This window comes from Aythya ferina, assembly GCF_964211825.1.
Source record: "Aythya ferina genome assembly, chromosome: 4".
Taxonomy (NCBI): domain Eukaryota; kingdom Metazoa; phylum Chordata; class Aves; order Anseriformes; family Anatidae; genus Aythya; species Aythya ferina.
Genome location: NC_140300.1, coordinates 34,256,592 through 34,284,265, shown reverse-complemented (window position 1 = coordinate 34,284,265; position 27,674 = coordinate 34,256,592).

Sequence of the window (27,674 nt, the reverse complement as noted above, 5' to 3'; positions counted from 1 at the left end):
CAGCCTCCTCACACAGCCTGCCTCCAATGCAGAGGAAACCTAGGCAGTGACACAACTTCTCCAGCCAGGTCACCACTGCAGATCAGATCCTACCTGCCCAAAAGCCTAGAGATGCTGCAGTACAAGAGAAATTGCATGCAGTGGGAACACGTCATTAGGACAGGGTGGGACATTTGTTTCCTGCCCTGCTAAAGGTTTTAGGAATACAATGACAAATTCTTCCACAAGAGAACCAAAATGAGGAGACATGGTGAGAGATATCTCCCCCTCACTCCCATTTAGGAAAAGAGGCATCCACACAGAACGGCCACAAGCCCAGTAGTCATAGCTCGTAACAGTTAAGGAGCAGGAACCTGAGAATCAAGACCTCATGTTTGGCATGCACTTCTCCTGCATTCCCAGGAAAAGCTTTACCCTCCAGGGTATTGGCTATTCTGAGCTCTCTGGTCTGGCTTTGCACAGGAACGCAGTGCCAGATCCCAGAAATTTTTCCTCACAAAAGTTTCATCCAAAGTGACAAGTTTCCATGAAAGATTCTGATGAAAAAAATGTTCTCTTGGAAAATTCCTAGCCAGCTCTAATTGTCATGTTAAATCATGGCCTCAGATTTACAGCATTTTGCTCCACACATGTTGACTGGAGCCTAGTAAAATTGTACTGAGCTCTGGTTCCTCCTCCACCCCTCCTTTGGGACATGTAAAATCTTGCATCCCCTGGGTCCTATAGAAGCTCCTGGTCAAAAATGCAGTACTTTTTCATGTGTGTGTGTGTGTAACAAACTCATGTTATTTATTGGCAGCAAAGCATCCAGACCCAAGTCTTCATAACTTTCCCTTTTGTATTCACTTGGTTCTACTGAGCTGTTCTCCAGGCAAGGCCATCTCATTTGTCCTGTCTGAATGGTGTGGCAAAGACCTTACAAGCATGGGAGATTTTCTGTTGCTTGAGAAGGGTTACAAGCAACTCAAATTCTTCCCTTGCTCCCTGCTGTTTCAGAAGAGTAGTGTCATCTTCTAAATAAGCAGAGTCAGTTGAAAACAGCAATGAATCTCCCTCCAGTTTAGTGCACGATATGGCCGAACTAATTCTGCAAATTCAAATATTTGAATCTCAATTTCCAGCTTTAATAGAATTTCTGCCTGCATAGAAATTAAGTCATTTTCTCTTGGCAGCTTTCAACACCAAGTGAAAATGATGGTTTTCTTTCATGAGCACTAAAGATCAGAAGGCAGTCTAGGCCCCCATACTTTTACATTTTAGGAGGATTTTTTCCAGTTCTTTGTAAAGCTTGCAACCTTACTCTTCACAGTCCCATTATTTTCTTCTTTTAAAGGAAAACAGCAAGGACTTAGCACAAAGCTAGCTCCACTTATGTGCCATTCTTACCAAAAACGCTGAATCCATCCTAAATTTGGGCTGAAAGATGGTACAGTTGTCATATTGGCACTAAAAATTAATGATCTTCATGACTTCCTATGTGGCAACAGGCAAAGAACAGACACTGAAGGATAAACGGTCTTGAATTATCTCATATTTGATGTAGGCCAAGTGTAAGTACATGGACAGTTCCCCTGGAGCAAATGAAGTATAGTATTGTGTTATTCCATGGCAGTACATTTGCATGCTAAGCCCATACACTCATAGCTTTTGGTCAGTCAAGATGTATAGTTGATCTGACTTTGACAAGAAGTAGCCAAAGGAAATGTGAACCCTCAGTCTCCAAGCAGATTTCTTCTTGCCCTGGTATTACAATCAGAATTACTCATTCTGAAGCACAGCTTCAAACAATCAGCCTACATATGAAACATCAGCCTACCCGGAATGGGAATAGAGCCATTCAAGCATGTTGTACAGGCAACACTGTCAAATTTAGTTTTCTCTTACTTTAAGTAGTAAAGACTTGTGACACCAGAGCTGTAATCCAAGTCCTCTGATACTACCAAATTCAGAGAAATCACAGTATCAGTAAAGAAAGAGCTACTATCATATACATCTTATAGATGTACATGGCAATCACAAGGGCATTGTAGTGCCTCCCAGTTTCTGTGCATTCAAATAGAATAAGGTGAAGAAAAAATATCCGCCTTCAAACCTCTTTTCCCTATACTGTCAAAACATCAACTACTCTGCCATCTTATCCTCCCCAGCTGAGAGCACACTGCACTTTTACAGTGTTTGTACTTGCTCTGCTTAGAATTCAATTTCCTCTGGCGATCTGCATGCAGGCAAATATTGCCAATGGCACTAATGTATATTTGTTCTTCTTGAATTGCATACAGAAATATTGTTGCTATGCGGCGAGCACAAAACAATCCAGAAGTCACCTGACATCCTCCATCAAACATTTCAGAGTCATCAAACTTAATTTCCCCTTTGTGCAATAAAACACCGAGAGGAAGCTTTAATAGATTGTATTATGTAACGGTTCTATAAAAATAGCAGGCCAGCGCTGGAGCACTTCCTTCCTGAGGCCCAATAACCTATGCTGAAAGGATACACACTGGTCTCCCTGGCAACCATGAGAGATGACACTAGGGGAAAAGCAGCAACAAAAGGACCATTTTTTGCTTAGTAAAATAAGGTCTGGCTTCAAGCTTGCAATACAGTGAATGCCGAGTGCCCGACAGCGAGAGAACCGGTTAATAATTCTGCTCAGGTCCCAGTGACCTTGCAAGGCTGTTAACACTTTTCACTCCTTTTTGTTCTGCCTATTAAAAACAAACAAAAAAAAATGCACACACAAAAAAGCACCTCAGCAAGTAATACACTTTGTCTTTTTTAATTTAAAATTAAGGAAGACAGTTGAGGCAGGGCTGTTAGAGGTTCATCTGCTTGCATTTCTAGAAGCCATCCTCTCTCTTCCCTCCATTTTGTGTAGGTGGCTGGATTTTCACGTTTGTTTCAAAAGACTCCCTTCTTTTCCCAAGCTTGCCATACTTAGTACCCCATTGTCCAGCAGACAGCTGTTTTCAAGACACAGCCTTAGCATACACCCAAAAAACACGCTCCCTCCCCAGGAAGGTGATACAGCTGAAGGCAGAACCTGGCGGCCCAGACCACGTAACAACAAGGCCGTCTCCCTCTCCTCGCTCAGCCCTCCCACAGCCCCCACGCTCCCACGGGGAGCCACAGAGAAAAGTGACAAAATGTTTTTTGTTTCAGCCTGACCATAAGGGCTGGAAGGTTCCTTGTGGCACAACCACATGAGCTTATTCTTGTCGCCTTCAGCTTTCCCTGGCCCATTTTTAACCCTTGCTTGCTGCAGCAGCTCCAGCTAAGACAGTTCTCTCACCACCAAGTTGCTTTCTTCACTTGCCTCTCTGAAACTTCTGGCATATTTGAGTATTGCGTACTGCAAAGCAGCAGTGGTAGTGAGCAAATAGGCATGTTTCTGAGGGGAAAAAAAAATTGGTTGTTTTCTCTGAAATCTGGAAAGCAGCTGTCTCCTAAGGCTCATTTTCACCCTTTATGAAAAATTCCCTTCCTCCTTCTTGTCAGTCAATAACAAGGGAGGAAACGCATTTGAACAGGAAATGTAGTGGTACATAACTCTCCCGCTGAGCAACCATACCATCTTGAAGTGATCCTGCGCTCCTCACGCAAGAGAGAGAAATATCACACATTCTGCAGAAGGGGAAAACAAGCAATGGGGAGACGAGGTGATTTATCCACAATACCTCATTACTCCAGCACAGCAGGAAGGAGAGGAATCCAAAGCCTAACATCTACCCCTCAGCAGTATCTAGCACAGACATACTTCACAGGCAAAAAATAAAAGCATAGGTTACGGCCATGAAAGTGCCTCTCAAACTGTCCATCATTTCCCCTTCATCTGTAACAAAGTCTCCCTTGTGATTTCAAAGAAAATCTTTGCATCCTAACATGAACACGATAAACATTGCAACTCTTTGCACAGGAATTCACAGGTGCAAACCACTGTATGACATTTGGCATCACTGCTTACACAAAATAACTACTGCACCTAAGAATGAAAAGGTGTGTTACAACAACAAACGTAGTCTCTTCACAAGAGCTCTCATCTGACATAACACCTCACAGGCAACAACACATTGCAAGTAACGAGAACTTCACTGCCCTGGGAGGTTTTGGTCTAAGAAATTTTCAGATCGGTAGTTCACCTATGAAGGGATTTGCTCCAGACAAGCAATGTGATAGAGCATGCAACATGTGCAAGAGCATAGTTTGGTTTGGGAATTTTTTGTTGTTTGGGGGTTTGGAGGAGGGAATGCTTTTACTGTATGGGTGTTGGTTTTTTGTTTGTTTGTTTGTTTGTTTTAAAAGGGCACAGACTTCCATCACCAGTCCACCTTACCCATAGACACTCACACCTTAATATGTAATGAATTGGTAAGTCATATTACTAACAGATGCAAAGTAAAAAAAAAAAATTCAAAGTCCTGTGGAGATAGTTCTGTTGGTTAGAAACTGTGAGGTCACTATATTTACTAAGGATTGCAAAAGGTTTTTTTAAAACAGAAAAAAAACACACACACACACAACTCCATATCTAAATCAATGAAAAATAATTCATTTTTAGCTTTATTAAAAACAGTGAAATGCCCTCTGGTACCCTTAATCTTTCTATATTTGCATTTATATATATATTTGTATTAGGTTATATTTTAAACTCCTGAAAAATAATGTTACTGTGTTTCTTTCCTCTGGTTTCACAAGGCTACAGAGAGAGGTGATGTTTCAGACGGGAGCCGTCCCCGTTACACAAACAAACACAGTAAATGATCTTTCTTTATGGTACCACAGATTCTAGAAGTCTGCTTTTAACATGTGCTGACACCGTGCCAAATTTTTTAGCTACAGCAGCATAAAGACAGAAAAAAACTTCCCTCTAATTATGTTGCTTAATATCAGGATAACAGCAAGATTTAGGGCACAGACTTCCAAACAACATTTGAAAACAAGTTCTTAGCAACATGTGATTGCAAAAATCCTAGGACATTTTTAAAAGTAGTATTAGGTTGTTAAGCCCAGGTATCCTGGCTGAAATTCCATTTCTGGTCATTATAGTTCACTTGTTTAAAGCATGTCTTCAGTTTTCAAGTGGATATTTGGATATTCCTCTTCATTTCCTTTTAGAAGTGAAAAGGTGTTTGCTGTGGCTGTATTTCAGCAAGGGATTAAGTCACCCTTACGTGTTACCTACTTCACGGGATCATTCACATTCCTCTAGACCTGTTCACACTGGGTGAAATGCTCCCCTACGCTGAAGGCCAGCACACAGCGAAGGCATTGCATAAGCATTTAAGGGATTAAACAAGATTTGAGGGGTGTGTAGGCACTGCAGCTGGATAAATTTCCTTCAAGATGATTTAATTCTGACACACTGACCCTTTGAAATACATACATGAGGCCTTTCCCCAGTGTCCGGCTTAGTTAGGAACTGGTGAGAAACAAATGTTTCCACCACCTTCAAGGAAGTTACACCCACACAAACCCCTGTGCATAAATTCTACCCAATGTGGTACGGGAATGGGTCACCAGGGCAGTGGTGCGATGCGCTGTGACTCCCAGTCCTGAGGCTAGCTCTAACAACTTGCCATAGTAAGGTAGCATCAGACCACAAGGACAACCATTGCAGAAAAGTTCAACCCCATTAACTCCAGCTGCCAAAGTCAACAGGATAACGTGGGACAGAGCCACCAAACTGCAGAGCAGTGTCAGCAAGGGAATCTGGCCTGGAGTCCCAAGAACTGGAAAGCAGAGCACTAGTACGAATGAGATAGCAGCACAGCGCACACATTCATCCCAGGCTTGTCCAGCTGCAAAGGTAGCAGGCGTGGAGGCAGACTGGGTGATCACTTACCTGCTCATCAGCTCCTGTTCACAGAATCACAGAATCACAGAATTTTCTAGGTTGGAAGAGACCTCAAGGTCATCGAGTCCAACCTCCAACCTAACGCTAACAGCCCTCCACTAAACCATATCCCTAAGCTCTACATCTAAGCGTCTTTTGAAGACTTCCAGGGATGGTGACTCCACCACTTCCCTGGGCAGCCTGTTCCAATGCCTCACAACCCTTTCTGTAAAGAAGTTCTTCCTAACATCTAACCTAAAACTCCCCTGGCTCAACTTAAGCCCATTCCCCCTCGTCCTGTCACCAGGCACGTGGGAGAACAGGCCAACCCCCACCTCTCTACAGCCTCCTTTAAGGTATCTGTAAAGAGCAATAAGGTCACCCCTGAGCCTCCTCTTCTCCAGGCTGAACAAGCCCAGCTCCCTCAGCCGCTCCTCGTAGGACTTGTTCTCCAGGCCCCTCACCAGCTTCGTCGCCCTTCTCTGCACCCGCTCAAGCACCTCGATGTCCTTCTTGTAGCGAGGGGCCCAAAACTGAACACAGTACTCGAGGTGCGGCCTCACCAGAGCTGAGTACAGGGGGACGATCACCTCCCTAGCCCTGCTGGTCACGCTGTTCCTAATACAAGCCAGGATGCCGTTGGCCTTCTTGGCCACCTGAGCACACTGCTGGCTCATATTCAGCCGACTGTCCACCATCACTCCCAGGTCCTTCTCTGCCTGGCAGCTTTCCAACCATTCCTCTCCCAGCCTGTAGCTCTGCTTGGGGTTATTGCGCCCCAGGTGCAGGACCCGGCACTTGGCCTTGTTAAACTTCATGCAGTTGACCTCAGCCCATCGGTCCAGCCTATCCAGATCCTCCTGCAGAGCTTTCCTACCCTCAAGCAGATCGACACACGCACCTAACTTGGTGTCATCTGCGAACTTACTGAGGGTGCACTCGATGCCCTCGTCCAGATCATCGATGAAGATATTAAAGAGGACCGGCCCCAGCACCGAGCCCTGGGGGACGCCACTAGTGACTGGCCTCCAACTGGACTTGGCTCCATTCACCACGACTCTTTGGGCCCGGCTATCCAGCCAGTTTCTAACCCAACGAAGCGTGCGCCAGTCCAAGCCAAGAGCAGCCAGTTTCTTGAGGAGAATGCTGTGGGAGACGGTGTCAAAAGCCTTGCTGAAGTCAAGGTAGACCACATCCACAGCCTTTCCCTCATCCACCCAGCGCGTCACTCTGTCATAGAAGGAGATCAGGTTCGTCAGGCATGACCTGCCTTTCATAAAGCCATGCTGACTGGGCCTGATCGCCTGCTTCCCCTTCAAGTGCTGCATGATGACTCTCAGGAGGATCTGCTCCATGAGCTTTCCTGGCACTGAGGTCAAACTGACAGGCCTGTAGTTTCCTGGGTCTGCCCTCCGGCCCTTCTTGTAGATGGGCGTCACGTTTGCTAGCCGCCAGTCGATTGGGACCTCCCCCGATAGCCAGGACTGTTGATAAATGATGGACAGTGGCTTGGCCAGCTCCTCTGCCAGTTCCCTCAGTACCCTTGGGTGGATCCCATCTGGCCCCATCGACTTGTGCACATTTAAGTGCCGTAGTAGGTCACCAACCAGTTCTTCATGGATAATGAGGGCCACATCCTGCTCCCCATCCCCTTCCACCAGCTCAGGGTACTGGGTATCCAGAGAACATCCGGTATTGCCGCTAAAGACTGAGGCAAAGAAGGCATTGAGCACCTCCGCCTTTTCCTCATCTCTTGTAACTAAGTTTCCCCCCGCATCCAGTAAAGGATGGAGATTCTCCTTGGTCCTCCTTTTTGTGTTGATGTATTTATAGAAACGTTTTTTGTTATCTTTAACGGCAGTAGCCAGATTGAGCTCCAGATGAGCTTTGGCCTTCCTAATTTTGTCCCTGCACAGCCTCGCTACTTCTTTAAAGTCCTCCTTAGTGGCCTGCCCACTTTTCCAAAGCTTATAAACCCTCTTTTTCCTCCTAAGATCAAGCCACAATTCTCTGTTGAGCCAGGCCGGTCTTCTTCCCCGCCAGCTCGTCTTTGGGCACGTGGGAACAGACCGTTCCTGCGCCATTAAGACTTCCCTCTTGAAGAGCGCCCAGCCTTCCTGGACCCCTCTGCCCTTCAGAACCGCCTCCCAACTGTTCTCCTGTTCTACCTGCACTCACTATTTGGGAGGTGCCAGCTAAGCAGCCAGATTTGCTGACTTTGCTGCAGGCTTCATTAACTCAGAGAGAAAGCCCTCTATCTATCAAAAATGCTTCACTCATTGCTAATCAAGCAGCACCTCTCATTTTCCATGCTACTAACAGTGCTCACTCATGCTCCTGATAGGGCGCCACTCAGACTGAACTTGCTTACAGCCTAGTTACTTAGTTACTATGTTAATTAAGCACCTAAGTACCTTAACACATTAGGATTTCAAAAGGCAATATGAGTTCACTGGACATTTCCACTTCCGAGTCACAGCAAACAGCACAGGAAGAATTGAACCAGCTATAAATACCTCAAAAAAAAACGTAACCCTCACATAAGGCAGACTGTTCATTAGGTGTAAGTTCAGAGTCCAATTCTATTTGAATTATAAAGGCAAAAACAAACAATATATCTGTTTTAAAAGATTTTAAACACAGTAAGGACAAATTCACGTGAAAGAAAGTAGCTCCATGGGAACCTGATTTCTTTGATATTTTTAAGAGAAAGCAAGCTTTAAAACAAAGTATGTGTCAATATGAGACCCTTCAGATTTGCTTCTTGATCCTTCTGCAGTCAAAAGATCTCACCTGATTAAAGCAGGTGCTCATACAGTAACATTTTCTAATTTGGAGCAAGAGGTTATGCACAAGACCATAAGAGCTACCACGCTGTCTCAGAACAAGGTATCTATGCCAACACCCTGTCCCCTAATAGCAGCTGAGAGCAGATGGATAAAAAAGAGCAGAACTGGGTGAGCACACAGATACCTCCCTGGCAGTCTCCCAGCAGCCAGCCATTTGAGGATCAGAGACTTCCTGTGACAGACTTCTTTTTATCTGTTTAGTCACCCTCAATTAATTTCTCTTTCATGAACCTGTCCAGTTGACCCTTGTACCCATAAAGCACGCTATCTGGTTGCTTTAAGTAGATAGACAGGTATCCACGGTATGCGAGTCAGCAGCATTTTACTGCTACTGAAGGGAGGAAGCTGCAAATCAGGAGCTTTTGCAAGACTGCATGCTTAGCAGCTCACGATTTCACCACCACCACCCCCCGCCATGCAGGCTACGTGATGGAATCAACAGGTAACAAGAGAGTTCGATAAGACAGGCGAAATATGCACATCTAAATGCTGCAGGTACATAGGGACACGGCAGCTGGGAGCCTGAAAACAACTTGGGATTCAAGTTTTATAACCAGATAGCTGAGCTGAGCTTCCAAAATATCTTAATGGAAGCCGAAGTTTGCAGGTGTGTCTCTATTTAAAGTGCTATCAAGGTCACAATGGCAAGATTTATCGGAGGACAACAGAGAGGAATTACTTTCCTAGGTCTAAATCCAAGAAGGAGAAACCAGTCACCAAAACCATTGACTTTAATTAGTCCTCCATTAGAAACTTGGTTGTGATGACACAATAAATGAAGACAAAGAAATGAAATGGCATAGAAACACTCCAGACACACCACCATGATTTTGAAGCCAAAACTCTACTGATTCTCATTACAGAAAGATCTCATAAAACTAGGAATAAATCCACAAGAAGCATCAAAGCAGAAGTTACTGCCTCCTGGCACTTCTGAAAGATTCACCCACATTCCTCCTCCCTGTTGTGCCAGCCAGAACTGCGGCACTTAAGTCCTACTTGAGCATCATAAATAGCCCTTAAGTAGGATGGAAGTGATGCAAAGCAACCGTGCAGACCCCTTGTGCAGGAGGGAATTCTACCATCTGTGCTCAACATGGGAACGACTCAGCGCTGCATCTGCTCAGTGGGCCATCTTCAGTCCTGCAAATAACAACCAAACAAGATACCTTTCTCTCTAGATGTCTTTCTGAGATGAAATGTATATATATTATATATTAATATAAGCTAGTCATACTATGACAAAGAATTACTGCATCTGTTTTATGAATTCAAAATGAAGTGGAGAAGAAGGAAGAAGTTGAAGACATGGAAAACCCCTTCAGAAATAGCTGGCAAGGTCTCCAAATGGCAACCCAGGCTTTTGACTACAGAAGTACAAAGAGATTCTTGCAGACATCTCTTTTATTTGTTCTGCATTGGGCAACTATGACTGTGAGACAGAAATGGCTAATCCAGGCCTGAGAACGGAAATATTAGAGGAAAAAGCAAGTCATAGACACTTAATGAGATCTTCCTAACACACATACAGAATAAACCTGGGCAGATTACCTACCATCTTCCGTTTGCCATTAAAATGGGCAGAGAAGTTTCTTGTTGCCTGGAAAAGGACAGGGAGGGAGAGGTCACAATCTCACCCTTGCTCCGCACCAGTGCACATGCCTCATTCTTGGTAGGGATGTTAATGCTGTCTCTGATTTACACTCTCCAGAGACCCCTGGAAGGAATCTGCCTGAGCCAGCCAGAGCACTGAAAGGATTCCTACAGCATGTAATCCAGTAATATCATCCCAGAGCCACAGACAAGCCTTCTACATGCAGACCCGTTGCTCAGGAATTCATGCTCTCTAAAAATAGAAAACCTTATGCCTGCAAGCATATCGCACTGACACACGTTAGCTTCTGTCACTGGCAGTGTTGATGAATCTGCTTCTTCTACAGCACACCACTGGGAATCTCCCCTAAAAGTCAGAGAAGATGGTGGAAAAATACAGAGAAATAAGAGAATGAAATTTCTCTACTTATTTTGTTGCTTTTCCAGTAAGTATTCCATTTGTAGCAAATATTTTATTTTTTTTTTGACAGGTGCACAAAAGATGTCTCATGCAGAGACACAGTTTCTTTCTTTCCAAGAGCCTGCACAGGTCAAATTCACTCAGGGGACAACTATGCTCTGGATATCATCCTTCACTCTCATGAGTATATCTCTGCTCAAAATTGCTATTCAAGATCTGAGGCCACTGCACTAAACAGTGTACACAGTGCAGCTCTCCAGTAAGGGAAAACAAGCTTTACACATGCTGGGGTCTTGAACAGTTATGCACCAAAACCTACAGTCAGTGGTCTTCTACAGCAGTTTATGACAGCAATAATTTATAGACTCAAAACATGGCTATATTGTTTAGTGCAGCAACAGTTAAGACAAAATGGTTGTATTTGGAACAAGGACACTGAAGTAAAACTCACTGTTTTTCCAAACTGCTCTTAACTTCAGTTTTTAGCTAATTAAGATTTTTGGAGTGTGATTTTCAGAGCTTGCTTTTCAGGTGTGCTGCCCTCTCTTTTCACCTCCATGATCCTCTCATAAAGAACTGAACAGAAATTCTTAGCGTTGTTTTCTCCCTTTCTAAATCAAGCCAAACAGAAAATAGATTCTTCCAGGGGAAAAAAAAAAAAAAAAAAAAGTCCCCATCATATCCCAGCTGCTCCTAAGTTGCAGCTTGAAGGTCTGTAGGCCCTGTGGCTGGGATTTCCTTTAGGCACCCTCTGGATGAAATTTAATTCTGTCTCTGAATCACAGTTTTAGATGTGACTTTTTTTTTTTTTTTTTTTGCTGTTATGTAACTGGCACATCAAGGCAAACATTTGGAATAGAGCTTTGAGTGTAAGCCACATTTGTTGCTGAATAAACAGTCATTCCTACAAAAAAAAATAAAAATATGTACTTCAAGGTATAAAACAATTGTGGTTTTTTGAGCAGAGAGAGAAAAAAAAAAAACAACAATAACAAAAAAAACTTAGCCTCTCATTTAGATACATACCTAGCAAGAAATACCACTGTTGTCTGAAGTACTGATTAAGGCCAAAGGCAGAGAGCAGCTAGGAGATAAGCCATTAGCCTGACCTAGCAAATCATATCCTTTGTTCATCGTGTTTCCTGGGGATTTGAAACAGCTCTTCCCATTCTCTCTGAAACCAGATGAATAGAGAGTGATGGCTTTAGAGCTTTTCAAGTGACAAGAGCAGGAGGAAAGGCAGGCCTATAGTAACAGACTTTAACAAGGGTAGTACAGCTGACATAGGAACCCATATATTGGCTTACTGAGCAGATTCCTCCCCCGCAAAACAAAGTTTCCTTCTTCACATGCAACTCCAGTAAAGCTTTAGTACTTCCTATGGCCATGTCCCTAATTTAAAAATAAAAATAAATACATGCTGAAAAGGCGAAGCTACAAGACAGAGTGGGGAGAGGAGGCTTGTTTTTCAGCTTTAACCGTTTCATGAGTCTTACCTGATTTCAAGTGTCTGATAAGTATCTGATACCAATTTTTAAGTATTACACTGGAAAAAAAAAAAAAAAAAAAAAAAAGCAGTAATCATGCTGCATATAAAAACATTTTGTGCAATTAGAGAATAATAAAGAGCTGGAACAGAACACAACAGTCTGCTCCATTGCATCTGTTCTTATTGGTATTACACCATCAATGCGATGTTACACTGGCACTCAGAAGAAGAGGAGATAGTGTGTTACAGCTTAATTAAGCTAAGAGAAAAAATATTTTCACTTTTCCTCCAGATGTTCCCACACTCACCATATAAGAATGAACAGAAAACCCACAATAAGGTTTGTGGTTAGAGCAACAGTAAACCCATTATCAAATTTCTCAGAGACTGTTCTGGAAGTTTACAGTGTAAGAGTAAAGTAAAATTTTATGCACCTCATTAGGCATATCACACACCTCTGAAAGTAGATATGACTAGCCTGATTTGGGTCTAGCTGGGAGAGAAAGGGTTCACCAACCATAGGAAGAAATTTATTTTGCATGATATTATAAATGAACTCTAACTTCTGCCAGCTTATTTGGACAACTCGTACATACATAAACAGCCTTCATCTTTAGTTTGGTGCCTTTAAGTTCAGTACTTGTCTAAATAAATGTTGTATCCTCAAATACAGCTATACTGACAAAAAAAGTGGTACAATATTCCATGACACTTGACAGTTGGATAAGGAATCCTCTCTACAATGCTTCTGACATCTACTCTGTGCAATTCAGCAGATTTATCATATATTTCTGTTTATCTTTCTATAACCATACAGAAAGAAATAAAAACAACAACAACAAATTAAAAAACTTCAGCTAGAATGCAGTAATCTGAAGTTATTCCTGGATTTTGGGCACATAAGAGAGACTGTAAAAACATCCTGATGGTTTGTAGTATTTCACCCTAATGGTTGCAGAATAAATAAGAAAATAAATTAGTTCTAGATCAAAAGTTGTGTGTGTTTGGGGACTTTGGTATCTTAAAAGGAAAGAGGCCATAAAAACACTCCTCACTGCAAGGAAGTTTCACAACTTTGGAGTAGCTTTATATGAGCCAAATAGACAAATACATATAAGATGTCCAGAACATTAAACTGTATGGTGGTTTCTACCAGAATATATACCAGCTAATGACCTCCAAAGTTTCAAGGCAATTGGATTTGAATCCCACCAGCAAATGGCTGGACTGTTCCCAGTAAAATATAAAAACAACCTCCTTTCAGAGTTTGTCCAGAAACAGGTTTGAACAAAGTCAGTGAATAAAAACACCGTTTCATGCTGTGTATTTGCCTACTTCTAAATGTCTTGTGCCAACGGAGATCCCAGAAATTATTCTAGGAGATAGGTAGTTTCCCCAAGCACTCGTTGGTTTAAACAAAATTGCTGCATGCTCCGTTTTTGCTCAACTTGAGATTCACATAAACTAAAAACCTCAGAATAATTCTCAGGTCAAAACCACGAGATCCAAAGGAAAATGGCTAATTTCACATAGTTTTGATACTGAATCATATGGTAAAGTCTCACACAGTAGTTTTTAGGAAAACGTGTTTACCCAAAAGTGGATAAACAAAATCTGTGAGGAGTTCACCCACAACTAAACTTTTAAAGAGTTCATTCTTGGCACAGACGGGGACACCTCCCTTCAGCTTGAATGGAAAACTCACCTGCTTGTGCCAGGACTAACTTTGGTCACTAGCATCTGCAAACATACTGCAGAGGATCTGCTTTCCCACAACTAACTGAAGTTTTACACCTTTGTCAATTCACCCTTTTTGATGAGGTACACAGCAGCAAAACAGCGGTCAATCAGGATGTGGACTAGTTTGTTTTCAGAGAGATTCAATATGCCGCAGACACTGTGCCATATTTAAGCAATAAAGAGCACTGCTTCTGTCCATCATAAGGACTTGTTTGGAATTATAAAGACATATGGTATTTTTAGAGGCTGAAACAAACATACTGACTCACAGTCACCACTGCCAATTGAGAATAAGGCACATTTACTGATGCAACCAATGTTCCACTTCAATCCACTTTCCCATCAAACCTCAGTGTTTTATTTTAGCTGCAAAAAGGTTTATTAAAATCCTGCAGCCACATGATAACTCTCTCAACTGAGAAGTGTAGTGTGAGGCTTAAAAAAAATATTGATGCAATCCTGCTCCTTTAAAAAAAAAAAAAAAAAAAAAAAAAAAAAAAAGAAAACACCCTTTCTGAGCTGCATTCGGCATTCTGCCAAATTCATATTTTCATTTAATAAAAGCACCATAAAGTCAGCACTACAGATGTTTCCATGATTTTTATACAACCAGAATCAGAAGATCTGGGGTAATTTCTCCAACTCTGTCACCAACTGTAACTTCAGACAAACTACTGAATGCTCGGTGGATTGGACTTATTGTTCTTAATTTGCAGATAATAACAATTTGTATTTGTACTACATTAGCATCTTCACTCTCTTCCCCACAAGCTTAGGTTTTCTATTACATGAGAGTAAGAGACAGCCACAGCTGACAAGCATATGTTTGTTTACCTACCCTTTTCAGCAAGAGCTTGAAGGTTAAATCCTAATACTTAGACTGTATGGGTTTGTTTTGTGGTGTTTGTTGTTGTTGTTGTTGTTGTTGTTGCTCTTGTTGTTTTAATTTGTTGTACAGAAGATGATGAACACATTACAGTTATCACTTGGTTGCAAATATACTTCTTAGAGTAAGAATATCTTTACAAGAAATTACCTAAACTGGGGTCCTCATTCTTCCCTAAATATTCAGTGCTCCAAGCAAAACCTAGCCAAGTGAATGACACACTGCTGTTCTCCTAGATGACGGCAAACAAAAAGCACAGGAAAAATTTATACTGTAGTGAATCATATGCATATTTTGACTGGTGGAAGCTCTGCCAGAGAATGGAAAGAAAGATTAATTTAGTTGGTTTATCCCTTCCCTCGACTTCCACACAGCCTAAAACAGTGCCTTCTTACAAAGCCTGCCCACATCCTGGCTCCCCTCCAGGGAGGCACTGGTGTATGCAGGCTGTGTATCAGACAGCACTTTGTCCTGGGCAGGATGTGGTCTGCCTTTGTAACAAGGCCTATGCAAATGGGTGCCCAGGAGCCCTTGCAGCCGACTTGTTCCTTCACCAGACATAAATGAACTGTAACTACCTCAAAGCAGAACAAACAATATAAGAAAAGAAGGGAAAACATCCAGATTTAACCAGATTAACGATAACAGGTCTCCTGAGGAAAGGCTCCCTGAAGAGGAGAATTCAGGAATTATTAGCAGCCATTAACCAAGTTTCTAATTCGTGATGTGCCATGCAGTGAAAAATACAAGTCTGTGATTTCCGTTGTATAAGTATCTGGGAGGATTATTAACTTTGCAGAAGACAGACCGGCCACAGTGCAAACTGCTGTCCTAAACGTTTCATATTTGTTTTGCATCCCCAGCATCCTACTGAAAATAAAAGCAAGAGGAAAAAACATGCACACACCTGTATGGGGCTTAGCTACAAGTGCACAGCTGAACCACCAAAAAGGCTGCCATTCCTCTGCTGCACTACACCATCTTGGCTCATCTTGAACCCTTCTTTTGGCCCTTTCATTTAGCCGAGAACACTCAACTTCAGAAAAACTGCTCCTTAGCACAAACCACAACTGCAACACATGCGTTAAAAGAGAACAATGAATAGCAATTCCTACAATGAATGTAGGAATTTCTAGTGTTTTTCCCTCAAACTTCCTTACTGTAGTTCTGCCATCACTCTGTTAAGGCATGATCTTGGGAAGAAGATGAAAATCATTAATGCTGTGACTCCATTTCTGAAAGCAGAGACATTAGGGTAACTGAAACCTGAAGTACTGATACTGTACTGGAGAAATGGGTGCTGGCAGCAAGCTGTTACTTCATCAGCAGGCGTAGATCTTAGATCTAAAAAAAAATAAAAATTAAAAAAAAAATAAAAAAATAAAAAAATAAAATCTATGAAAGCTGTAAGAAACAAGGAGCAAACAGACTAGCGTATCTCGTGATTAACACAAGAAATCCACCTCTATCCCACATATAGACTCCATCACCTTGAGCAGGAAAAGTAAGTGTCAGTGGACTACTAGATCCAGATATATCATGTTCCAAGTGGCACTCTTGGAACACATTAAAGGACAGTTGTGTCCTAGCCAGTGTGGCTGACATGGAAATGACTCTCTTCTCAGACAGTACCAAGCTGTTCAGCAAGTTAAGGACTAGGACTCAAGTGTTAAAGGTCAGAGACCCCCTGCTCTCTTCACATGTCTCAGGACAACTAATAAAGAAAAAAAGAAAGGGGAAAGAAGAATAGTTAAGTTTCCTGGGCCCACTATATCTGCAGCATCCTCAGGCAAACAAACCCAAATGCCATCCTGACCCCAGCTGTTCCTTTTCCATGGAAGAACTGAGGACCATTCATCTTCTTTAACTTTTGAGAACAGTTTCACTGGCAGCCAGACAGCAGAGAAAGTGCATCCAAACCACACTGACAACATCCACCAGCAGGCTCTCTGCACCACACAGCTTGCAGGAAGGTGCTTCTCTAATCAAGAGATCTAGAGCACAGTAACTGGGGACAGACACTGCCCTTCCCATTTCTCTAAGCAATGCTTGTCCATGCTCAGTGCAGAAGGGGATCAAAGGCACTTCTGATTTTCACCTACTGCTCAATGACTGGGGATCTTTTTGTGTCTAAAACACTGGCTGCTTGCACAGCTGTTAGCTGACAGGCAAGTTGCAGCTGAGGGTCAAGTCAGCAAACACAGCAAAGGCTGATGTTAGTTCAGGACACTGAATCAATGCATCAGAACTTGTTGTAACAGGACTTCTAGCCAAACCCATTTCTCTTTTTAATCTCAGTTATAATCAACGCTGGGGTTACATGATATACCAGAACACCCTTCCAAAAAAGAAATTAACTTCAGGTTTATAAATCTTTCTTACTCACTTACAAATCACCTGTGACTGTCTACAGAGATTTCACTCTGACAATAACACTTTTCTGTGTTATAGCACAATCTCCCAAAACTTCTTGCTTCATGTTCCATTTCAGCTGCTTTTCTCTTCCCAAAGCACCACCACCTTTTTCCCCCAGTCAGTTACCTTCTGTTCCTAATGGAGATAGGGTTAAATTTACAAAGTGTTTTTATCCTAATTACAAGCCTTTCAGCTAGTACCTTGGTTTTAGCCACAGCAGGAAATGATATGCAAAATATACTTTCATGCATCTGACAGTCCCCAAAACTACCGGTCATATAAATTCTGCCAATTTACTCTAATTAAAGCTAAGCAGTGTCGTGTGTGCTTAAACGGTCAATCTGTCTTGAAGTAATTATACCTGAAGGCAGGAATACATCAGGGTTTCCTTCTCTTGGAATTAAACTCAGATGGGCAACTGAGAAACAGTCAAGGGACATTTGCTAATGATTAAATCCAAATCACATCTCCTTTCAGTGTTCGTACCAAGTACAAGCTGCTGCATGGATGCTGATGGATTTGTGGAGGAAGGAGGCAGATGGTACAAGGCACTTGTCAACACCACGTTGCCTACACAAGGCTCTCTCTCACACCCACTATTGCGGAGGCTTGCACTATGAAGCAATGCACTAGGGAGTCAAAATGAGACTCTGAGACAATGTGATATAAGATATGCTCGCTCCCAGTGATAAGATTTCATGCAATTCTTAGTCATTTCATTTGCAATATAACCACTGCGCTTATTGAGGAACTGTTTAATTCATCTTTATTGTCAACTCTGACCAACAGTACAACAATGAAGAAAGCCCTCTTCCACATCCAGTGTGGAGTTCAGGGCTCCCTGTCTTTACCTCTGGAAGCTCTCAAGTCTTTGCATTTCATTTTGCCTTGTGAAGTCAGCTGAGCATAGAGGCCCTGAGACTGTAAACAGATTCTTTATGGGAAGTTGTCCTTTTAAGGAGACAGCTTATACAGAAAAATGCCTAAGCAACATCAAGTTTCAATGTAAGCAAAGTTGGAAGAGCATTCATGTAGAGCTCCTAGGGGGCAGAAGACTGTTAAAGTGCCACCTTCCACTCCGTAGTGTCAAAAGACGTCTGTCAAAATTTGCTTTTTTTTTTTTTTTTTTTTTAAGAAAAGACTAAAGACTTCTAGAAATAAACAACCACATTGATTCAGTTAGCTAAAGGGGTTGGACTGTTCCATCCAAATCCTCCTTCCTGTTCTCACATACAGAGCAGGCAGCACAGAATGCACAAAGAATGAGAAAAGAAAAATCATTAACCACTAGTAACACTTACACAACCATATTTTCAGTGCCACTCAACAGCATGTAACTCCAAATTCATACCACTCCCGGCTGTGCTCAAAGACTGTTAGTCAGAAGGATGCTTACTTCAGCCTTCTGGGAGCTGACAAATTCAGCTCTCTCTCTCTGGGATCTGACTATCCCATCCTGTCACACGGGAAGATGATTATGAATGACAATGTGATGAGTAATTTTTTTAAAAGGTGAAAATAATCTGACTTGAATATTCTGCCTAGATTCCCATCCTTTGCTGGTTCACTGAGGTGATGCCAAGATTCCTAAAAGGAGAGGAACATAACAGCAGAAGACAGTCTTCTTCAGTGATGACCCAATTTGCTGCTATTCAGATGATAACATGCCTACAAAAGCTTTTATTTATATATATATACACACACACACACAAACATATAAATGTTTAAGCACAATTCCAGCCTTCAGAAACATCATTTGAAGGAAGAAAATCATAAAAAGGAAGTCTGAAAGACCTATGCAGCTTTTATCTGTAAGTTATGATTTGACCATAAAAAAATAAAAAAAAAAAAACACCCCACATAAGGCTTTTCATCAAACTTAGGCTTGCAGTCCTTTCTCAAAAACAGGTGATACTTCAGGTCCCCTCTCATTCTCCCTGTATTCTTCTCACCTATTTACCTATTTTACACAAAAATTATTTTATTTTACTTGGATTAAAATATTAGTACAGATGCCTATCTTTTTTCCTTTATTATAATAAAATCCAGCTATACTAATCACAACAGGCCAGTTCTTCCTCCTATTCCCTGGAACCGGTCCTTTCCAAAAGTGCCAGAAGCATATTTCTTCATGTGTACCTAAAATAATCTGTTGGTAATTATCCAGCAATATCCTGGGTTTTTAAAATGCAAGCATAAACACAGCAGATATTATTCCATGACAAAAATCACTGCTTACTTTGTTTTATTGAAATACTTTTAGGCCTTAACCTGCTGAAACACTTGGGGTGGGGGGAGTTTCAAAGTTACTTTAGCACTAACGAAATGACAAATGACCAGTATTGGGCACAAGAGAGAAGAGACAAAAACCAAAGAACACAGGTGTCCATCATCAGAGTAGGCAAAGCAGGAGCAGCTGTTTTTGGAAGATATTTTCTTGAAAGTGGTACCTCACATGAGAGTACCCAAAACTGCATTTTCCATTCCAGTCTCTGTGGAGTTCTGGTTGCAAGGTGACTGTTAATCAGTACTAATTGTGAAGATGGGTACTAGGATAGGAATATCTGTCCACCATGAAGTCATCTGAGCCAGTAACTTCATTGTAGCTGATGTTACTGGTTTCAGATCACTAGTAGAAGCTATGCCTGCAGCCTAGCAATGAATAATGATAGAACTCTGAACTTATCTACTGAGATACCTAGTCTATTTTAGCTCAACTAAAAAACGATGAACTACAACTTTTACAATCAAACCTGATTCCATTAGCCTAACCCAAGCTTGTTTCTCACTCACAGCTGTCTCGCCCTTTAAAAAGGGGGGGAGAAGAAAAAATGCCAATTAAATATCTCCATAGAGAATGTTTTAGATTCCCTTCCTTCCCCCTAGCAGGAATAATGTTTGTATCTTCATCTTTTGGACATTTTCCAGAGTGCTTAACTTTGGAATTTACATGCTATGCTTGCCACAGCAAGTGTCTCTTTAGCTCCTCTCCTATATTGGTCTACATACTGTCACTCCTTTTCCCCAGAGCTTGCAGTAATGAGTGGACAACTTCTTTGCAGTAATTGTGGTCTGTCAGAAAAAACAAAGGAGAGGAAGTGTGTATCATTTGGCTGTCTACTTAATTTTAGAGTAACAATTCCATTTTTAGGTACGCATAGTCTACAATAGAGTGGACATATCCAAGTTTAGCACACAAAGCTCTAAATAAGACTGTTACTTTACAAAACCACAGCACAGAATAGCAATTGTTTCTAGCATGGTAACCGCAGTGATTGAGAGATGCCCAAAGTAACTTGTTTTTTAAAGGAGAAACTTCAGTGCATGGTGGTACACTCTGAAACCACAGATATAAATGGATTAGGCCATGAGCACAGCAAACAATAGTTCCATTACTTCGGCTTAGGTTTGTTTTCACAAAGCTAGACAGTACTTAAAAAAAAATCTCCTTGCTCTTTCCAATATCACTGGAGGGCAGGGTCAGGAAAGAGATATTTTCTGCAAGCGAACACCAGGATATGCTAATATTATCAAGCCTTTTACTTTGTTGTCAGGCTATTCTTACTTTGCTTCTAATGCTACATGAATGTTTGACTGCTGTTTTCAGTCCACATAACAGCTATATTACTGGAGGTTCCAGTCTGTTGTTTTTCTTCGAAGCTAGGCTTCAGTCTTGGTTAATGTTTGCCCAGAAATATGTAATTGCGGACTTCCTCCCCATAAACCGTTCCAGAGCACAGGCTGCCATCCTTCCATGCTATTATTATCTCTGTGCCTGCAGGCTAGAGCAGGGTGTGCTCTCACATTTGAGAGGATAGATAACCCTTTCCTTGCAGGAAAGGCACTGGATGCCTTTGATTGCTGCAGCTGCTACTAAAGAAAATTACCTGAAAGTTTTGTCAGTGTATTTTTCTGCCCCTAGATTATAGAATAAAAATAGTTTCAGCACAGGCCTAATAAGTCACAAATAGATCTAAGAGAACCTGAGAATAAAACAAACTTTTCAAGCCATCTGCTTCATAGCCATTGCATATACTTTTCTGAGCTTCTTAGTTCTCTATTCTGCCCAATTTTCCACAATTAAAAAATAATAATAATCAAGAAAAACAAGCCCATGTTCTATATTTTTCTTGTATTGTTAAATATTCTCACATACAGCAGGAAAGAAGAAACCTGGACTAGTTTCTGTATAAAGCTCAGATTTTCAAACAGTCATATAATTCAGTATAAGAAACATTTCTAGGGAGAAAAAAAATAATTATTTTATTTTGGACAAAGTATTCAAACCAATACAGTGCTATAAATGCAGTATCAACAATGACTGTAAAGCCTCAGGCATTAGTAGACAGATAGGTGATGTTCAGAATTCAAAGTAGTGAATATGCCCCAATAAAGAAAGCCCAACTCATGTTGAGCTCCTCAAATTCTTTAAAAATCTATCCTCTCATGAGCCTTGCCTACATCTTCCAAGAATAACATGGAGATATAGAGGCAACTTTATGTAAAAATGACGAGAAGGTTTGCAATAGAACAACCCCAAGAAACTTGAGAAATTAAACTGATGAAACCTGTTTAGATACTTTGTAGTCAACAGGTCTTCTAAGGTCTTGCCCAGATCTCTGCTGATGATACCCTGGCATGCTTTCCAGTCCTGACATTCCCTCTTTGCCCTCAAACCATCCCAATCTGGGACCTGTTGGAGTGTGTTGAGGCTCACATCCAGTCTATTCACCTGGATTGCCTCTAAGGAGAAACAAGGGGAAAGGGAAATTCAGTTTGAGCCCAGAATCTCACCCTGATAAAGACTGAGGGCATGTCTAGCACATGCACCTAGTCCCAGAAACTGGGAAGCCTTCTTGTTTCAAGTACTGTGGCATAGTCTAAGATGTTCACTGTCCTTGAACAGGCAGATCACACTAAACAGAGCAGATCAGGCAGAGCTCACATGCACTAAACTAGATAAACCTGCGTCCAGCTCCTCTGCTCAGAGAGATTAGCAGATATCTGGAGTGCAGTGAACTAAGGCACTACCTCAGGTGGAACAATAGTCCAGTGAAAAGCCTTTGCTTTATTCCAGATTAAAATTCACTGATGAGCAGCAGCTGGAAAACAAAAAAGTTTTTTATCAATCACATAAATCAAAAGGTATCTTTATTTCTGACAACAGATGGCTATGAAGCACTTGATGTAGCTTTTTGATGTCTTTCTCCTGAGCTCACTGCAGACTACATGGCAGTTCAGAGAAGGGCGATGTTCCACAGAATGTGTTTCCAGAGAATGGTACCCTAAAACAGAACACCAGTGACAGCTTAGAAAGCTTTAGAAAGACTTGCTGTTAAAAGGCAGAGGCTGTTTTCAGAAGTGAAGAAGGACTAAATGAGTCTCTGGATAACAAGTAAGAGCTCTAGAGACATTCAGGATGGACTCTCACAGAGAAATTACTGAAAGACTGAGTTTATTCAAACCCAACACCATTTGCCACACTAAAGAAGTCACTTAGTCCACCTGTAAGTGAAAAAGGTTTTAGGCACACATACAGTGGAAACTGTTCTGAATAGAACAGTTGTAGCTCCTTTACAAGATTGACAAACCCTACAGAAATTAAACATTGCCAGCCCAGACAAATATCTATCATAGTCATCCATTTATTACTGTCTGCCCTAGGATACCAGGGTACCAGAATATCACACAAGCAAAACCTTTGGCATTAACTGTCTTCTTGCAACAGTGTAGTTGATGTCACAGAGACAAAAAGCAACTGCATGCACAACACACAATACCTCAGACATTAGTCAGGTACTGCTAGCCAGCTTGTCTGAATTGCTCAATCATGACTATTTGCAAATCTTTCTTCATTTCCCATTAATAATTGCAATTTTAGAGGTGCCTTTTAGTGAAATGGTGAACAAATTCAGAACTCTTAATTATAAGGGATTTCATGCTAAGCGACAATGAAATCTCAGACTGAATACTGAATGAAGTAGACCCCCACTGAGTAGTTCCTGAAGGACAGATTTACAGCTGCATCTCCCTTAGAGCATGTATCACAAAATAAATTACAGTGATATGCTATATTTGGACAGGTTTGGTGGTTTGTTTGTTTTTACATTTACAAACCAGTAATCTCTGATTCCATTTCATGAAATAGATGCTATTTATTTTTATTCCTTCCCTAACTTCAGTGACTTCCCTTAACTCATGAGGAAAGTAGACTATCATGCTTTACTTTAAAAGCTTAGTTTACTTAATTTCCTAGCTTAGTTTCAATCACTAAAAACAAAGGCTAAGAAAATATAGTGGTGTTTGTGAAGTTTTTTTTTTTGTTGTTGTTTTTTGTTTGTTTGTTTTAGGAAATGTCTGCTGGAAATTATCCATGAATTTACCAATAAAATTAACACACAATAACTGCAAGTTGTGCTTCTGATCCCAACCATCCTAAGTCGCTGCAGTACCAGATATGCGAGCATTCACACACTCATGAGCATGCATACATACAAGTTTGAGTTAGATAGCACAGCTTTGCTGCCCTTAGTTGGCCAGAAGAGTGAAGATTTACACCCACTGCTCATTAATGATCTTTAATATTCAATAATGACAAATGATCAAAATAGATTCACTTCTTACGTGAGAGAGATGTAAATTCAACAGAAAGGAAGCATTTGGAGATACAAAACTATATTTTCTCAAAGCCAGTAATTTGCATGTTTCCATGTACAATGTAATAATTGAAGCATTAAATACATCTGCATTAGAAAGTTGAAAATCATTCTATGAAGTCCCTCTATAAATATAAATATTTGGTTTACCAAATACTCAAAAAGGTCAATGAGAGTTTACTTCAGGAAGGAATAGAAAAAAGAAATAGAAGATGAACTACAGGATTGGGCCTCTGGCATATAGTAATCGCAAAATAAAATAAAAAAATAACCCGAGTAAAATCACTTTTGAACATGAATTCCAACAAAACCAGCTTATTGCTAGGAGGCAGTTCAGCTACTGAAGATTTGTCCTTGAATTCCTGTTGAAATCAATCCATAAAAATCATATTAAAGGATTAGGCATCAAACATTTGAGTGTTGATGTGTGTAAGAAATTCTTCACTCAGACTGCTGACCTTACATTCTTAAGAGGATCTTTTGCCCCATAATAAAGTGTTCACTGTCAACAGTAATTCTTGGTTTTTGTGCATCTGTTGACAAAGTCTGAACAGGAAGCTTTTCTGCAGGTAAAACTTTTAAGTGCTGTGTTTTACAGGGGTTTTATACAAGGCATGATGTAGGATTCAGACATTTTGGTGAATGGCAAAGTACTGATCTTAATATTTATGTTACAAGTTAACCGTGTAAGAAACACGGTTGAGAAGATTCGAAGTACATACACTGGAGCTTGAGGAACTAACAGCTATCCTTGTATATCTATACTTCTGTTACCATATATATCATTAGGCATAGATGAACTTGGAACAACAAGCATGCAGAAGAACTCCCCAGCATACAAGCAAGTGCTTACGTTGCATCAACAGTCCTTGACTGATGAATTACAATAAATACATACCCTGCATATATTCTTATAAAAATGCTCTGTTTCAAGTGTCTGCAACACTGATCTCACAGAGCACTGAAATCACCCCTGTCCATAATGTCCCAAATAAACATAACACTGAAGGACTGTGAAATTTTGAAACACAAAATTCCAGATGAGCTTTCACAGCACTGGTGTTATTCCTGTATCTGCATATATTGCACACTCATAAATGCTCTAGGTGCACAGTTCAGCCCTTTTTGCCTGCCAATATGATATGCCCATAAGCCACCTGTTTTAGCAGGGGGCTCGAAGTAAAGGGATTTAACAGAGGCCCAGGAGAAACATTTCTCTTTACAGCTGTCTGACCAATTCCCAACAGTGCACACCCACAGAAAAACTCATATCCAGAGAAGAACGAGTCACAAAGCTGTGCTACAACTGCTCAATAGGCTGCAACCAGATAAGCGACAAACCAAATTAGGTCACTGCAAACAGGATTGCACTTCCTGCAATTCCTTGTTGCAACTCACGCAGCCCTTGGATTGAAATCACTGCAGAAAGGCATGGAGCAGCGAGGTCCACTGTAGCTCTTCAGTCTGTCCGTATCTTTACTGGGGACAAGGTGTCATGTTTTATCTTCCCTGACCCTTCTGACTGCTTACAAAAATCTGTGCTCTGCTTTCTGCTTGCTGGAATTTCTCAATGCTGCATTACTCACAGAAGTTGCATCACTCTGTATTAAAACCTTCAGCACATATGCATCATTTTGCATGCCATATATTTACTTTCCACATGTAAATTTAAACTATAAGCACTCAGATACAAAAGTTACATCAATTTAATTAGAGCTGATATTAAGAAAGGTTGAATTACCATAAATTGCCAAACAAAAATTACATCTTCATTTCTCTGCAGATAATTTTCTAGCAGGACCCTTGTGAAAAAGTCTTGCACAGTGATCATGAAATTTACTGTGAGAAGATGGAAAAATAAATACAGAGAAACAACAGTTCTTCACAACTTTGGGTGAAATAACAGTTCTTGTACTTTTTCCCAGCTCCCCAACTCACTCTAGGTCTCCTATATCAGCCCCAAAAACATCTTTTACTTTTCACAGAATAGTTTACATAGGGAAGGACGCTTGGAGGTCATCTAGTCCTGCTTCCACCTCAGAGCAGGCCCAGTTAGATCAGGTTGCTCAGGAACTTGTCCAGGAAATAATAGATGCAGTATTAAAGCACTAGAAAAAATCATGAAACATTTCAAGGGAATCATTTAGGAAGGTAATTAAGTTAACACATGGGAGGTTGAATAGAGGCACTGACTTCAATAACAAACCCCACTCCTACTGCTTGATTGTCCCACCGCTACCTCGAAGCATGGGTCCTGAAACCTGGAGCTTCATATTCCACTCACAGAACTACAAAATCAGGGAGGAAGAACTATCACAGCCACCCCTGCATAGCACAGGGTGGTTTCACTAACAAGCACTGATGCATTTTGGAAGAGCATTTTTAAGATATATGCTATTAACCTAAAAGTGAAGATATGCCTGATGCAAAACAGCATTTGCTAGATAAACACCTACTGCCAAGCTACCTCACAATTTCCTTTTGTCAAGGAAATACTTTCTCAGTAAGAAAATCTTGCCTCTTCTCCTGAAATGCAAGAGGCAAGTGGGTTATGCCAAACACTGCCTGGTTTATACTGAATTATTTCTAGCACATCTAGTGAAGCTTTGCTCAAAGACAAAGGACAGAGTTCAGGGTAACAAGCGATCAGTCACGTCTGACACATACTGTATTTCCACAAAATTACTCATCTCTTTGAGGTCTGACACGTGTTAAAGGATTTTTCCTAATTCACGCACAGAAGCCTTGTAAATAAATGGCAAGTGTTCCTATGACTAAATAGCTACTTCATAGATATTTTGATATAAGTGCTCATGGAGTTTCCAATAATGCCATCTTCAAAACAAAAAAATACGCACTTCTCCTCCTTTCACTTGTTTTTCAGGAAACCACATTTTCAGACTTCCTGTAGCTGACACAGCCCGGGTTAGTCAGGTGGTGTTGTATGGCAGCCCACAACTTAGGGCAAAACTCAGGCTCCCCACGTTGATGCACCACAACGTATCAGGTGAGAAAGCTGACTAGAAAATGAAGAGGAGCTTTGATTTGTTTCCTTTTTTCTTTTCCCCCCTCCTTTCCTGGCATGACCTCCAGTTAAACAAATTGGCTGCCAAGTGAAATAGAAAAGATGCTCTGAGCTTAACTGTGTGGTTAGCACATTACATCTTTCTAGGAGCTAATACACAAAGCTTAATCCAAAAGAGGGATTTGGGCATCTCTCTCTGGAAATAATAACTGCCTTCAAGTCCTAATCCTAATCCTAAAGGTCTCCAAGTTTTCATCAGCAGATAAATTCACAGTGTAACTCCAAAGACACCAATTTTCTCACTTCCTCCTTCTGCAGATGGCATTTTCAGGCTAACTTCTCTTCTTCCTACTGCGCTTGTGAGCCTTGCTCCAGTAAACACATTGGCTCCAAACACAAGAGGAAATCTAGCCCCAGAATTCTTTCAGGAAAACTTCCTGGCATCGGGTATGTAGAGCAGGCATCCCCAGCACAGCCACACCATGCAAATGTAACTAAGGAGTCATTTTATCACAAATAATTTCAACAGAAACATCCAACTAATAGATTTGTCCCGTTATTAGAAATGGCTTGAAATAGTGAATTGCTCATTATTGCAGGCTGCTGAGACAGTAGATAGCAAATCTAATCAAGTCCCCACAGAATGCAATCACCTGGAATCCCAATTTGCAATTAAAAACTTTAGGAAACACCTCCTAACAGACATTTTTCTACCTTTCAAGAAATAAAAATATGTCACATTAAACACAATCAAATTATCATCTCAC